The sequence below is a fragment of the Pteropus alecto genome, unplaced genomic scaffold, assembly GCF_000325575.1.
Source record: "Pteropus alecto unplaced genomic scaffold, ASM32557v1 scaffold69, whole genome shotgun sequence".
Lineage (NCBI taxonomy): Eukaryota > Metazoa > Chordata > Mammalia > Chiroptera > Pteropodidae > Pteropus > Pteropus alecto.
The window spans coordinates 8,263,152-8,265,882 of NW_006494610.1; the positions used below are offsets into that span (position 1 = coordinate 8,263,152).

Genomic DNA, 2,731 nt, shown 5'->3' on the forward strand with positions numbered 1-2,731 from the left:
AAAACAAGAAATTATATTTTTAAAAGGCATTGAATAATATGGCAACCTCCTAAATTGATAGTCCTTTAAATATTTCATGCAACTATTATTTACTGCTATCTACTAATATAGTAGCACTTCCCTCTAGAGCATTTTATCCTTTAGATGCAAACAAACAAACATAAAAACAATGATTTTCTAACCTAAATATTTAGATAAATACAAACAAAACACACCGGGAGCTAGGATTGAGTAGTCATGATTTAACTGGAATTTTATAAGATTCTTAAAAACAAATAAGCATAAAAAAAAAATAGGAATATCCAGAGATAAAGTATCAACTTTTAGGTTTTTGTTGTTGACTTTATGTTATTTTAGATTCTATTGCTAGATTCTTATCTTATGAAGGTCAAAGTCAGGAAGAAATATATACATATATGTCAAGATATATATATTTGTGCATAAATCTCATAGAAACTTAACAACATATAAATTATAGTCAAAATGCAACTTTATTTTTGTCTCCCATTTTCCTTTCAAAATTTATTTAATTGATAAATCTTTTTTAGTACCACTGGATGAAATATGGGCAGGTTTCATGACTTTTCCATTAATTATTAAGTAATCAAGTAGCAAATATTCACTTTTAGTAAAAACAGAGGTCAAATTAGAAATTGAAAATATACGGTCCAAGATGTCACTTAATATATAAATCTTCATTATAAATAAAGACTCCTTTTCCACCTTGCTAACAGTTAGGTATTCTCTGACATTTGGAAGAAGTACTTGGCCTTTTGGTTTTCCTGTTCTGCCTACCTTCAAGTACGAGAGAGAGGAGGATACCGAGAACAAGACAGTTTTCACTTGAACTACTCACTGTTTGTTCCTATTGTAAATTAGTGCTAGGCCTGGCAAATGTTTAGAATCATCTCTTTTTCTAGTTGGATACTTTAAAGGTTCTTCTGAGATTCCCCTGGCATTCTCCCACTTGTATGTAGTTTCCTTGACTTCAACAGATGAATCTCTATTTCAAAAGGGAGTTTGCAAATCCCTCAGAAGCCCCTAAGAAGCCCTTGTATACCCTGGCTTATTGCTGCTTAGGTCTCTTTGACCGTGTGTGCTAGTGGCCCTGTTGGCCAGAACCCAAGGAGACTCAACACTGGCTTTCTAGTGCTCAGGTCACTTCTGGTTTAAAGGAAACACACATCCTTTGCTCCAGTACTGTCTGATTTCAACCCTATAGCAACTGTCCTGGCCAAAAACCATAGAATTGATTTTCTTTCTTCTAAAGATTTCCTGAGTCAAAATATTCCCCCAAATTATAGTGGTCACACACTAACTTTTTAAGTGATCCAGTTAAAGCACCACTGTACATTAGGCTTCATGTGACAAAGTTGGCAACTATCCCTTCGGGTGGAGGAGGAAATGTAGCTCATAGAAAAACTTTTTCAGGAAATTCGTTATCATCTACATGCTCTGATCCAGGTTTCACATACTTGATTTCACTAGATTGTCTAGAATTAAAGAACCCAGTTCTAGAACATTCACTTCCGAGTCCCGCATTTTGATCTCGCATTTCACCCTGGTATAAGCACCTATATATTCTGGTGCCAGGTGGAAATTTCATTTATAACACTGGTTTGCTCAAAAGGCTCACAACTTACAAAAGACATGCTGTCTTTTTTTTTTTTTGCAAAGCAACCCTTGGTTGACCTCACAGATTGCAAGGAACTTGTCAACTTACAATCCTTTATTTTTTTACACCTATAGCACCTGGTCTTCCTAGGTGGTCTCCCATCCAAGTACCAATCAGGCTTGACCCTGCTTAACTTCCAAGATCAGATGGGATCGGGCTTTTTCAGGGTGGCATGCCGTAGACAAGAAAAGCTGTCTTAAGGAATGAGGAAAATACAAACAACAAATACTTTTTAAAAATGAACTTAAAGCAAATTAAATGATGATTTGGCTATGGATAGCCACAGAGAAAGTACATTCATAAAATCCATATAGAGTTTATATATATAAGATACTTGTAGTGAAAATCATGACGTAAAGAGATTGTATAAAATCTGCATCAGTACATTCTAATAGGCCTATTTCAGCAGAAAACAGCTTAAAATGCAAATGGACAAAATATTAACTCTCGAATTCTAAGCTACTTTAAGAATTAACACAAAGATGAAAAGCACATGAGTATATTTTCTTGAAATGCTATTCAGGCTATGCATGGCAGTGGGTCTAGATGGACATTTAGAAACATGAGTTGAGAGTATTTGGGTCTGCTGGATTTTATAATAATGAGAAAATGATTGATTAAGCAGAATTAAAATAAAAATCAACCTTTCCATTCTCTTTGGCTTTTTTTCCCCTGCCAGGAGGGCAAAAATGATTGCCATTTAATGACTACAAGATTTTTATTATAGCAGCTATTTTTCTTCTTTCCTTCTCCATAACAGTCTCAGACACATTGTAAATATTGCTGATTCATAGCTCCTCTCTCTCTCTCTCTCTCTCTCTTTATCTCTTTCTCTCTCATAAACAAAACATCTCTTTCTGCTAACTCTGCTTTATTTATGTCTTTAATGAATGTCTACCAATTACAATTCCTAGATAAATTTGTGTCTAGTATGCCTGTTGGTAGGCTGACTCTGAAGCTACACATAGTCAAGATAGATGACCGGGATGGTGTCCAATGATTGACCAGACAGTGAACAGGTGGTTATGAAATAAACAGACTTGATCAATGTTACCA

At 34.8% G+C, this 2,731-nt stretch overlaps 1 pseudogene; it reads right to left on the bottom strand.

The window, feature by feature from the left end:
• Nucleotides 1-1,740: 1,740 nt before the first annotated feature.
• On the bottom strand, nucleotides 1,741-1,858 carry LOC112474020 (annotated as a pseudogene).
• Between the last annotated feature and the right edge of the window lie 873 nt (nucleotides 1,859-2,731).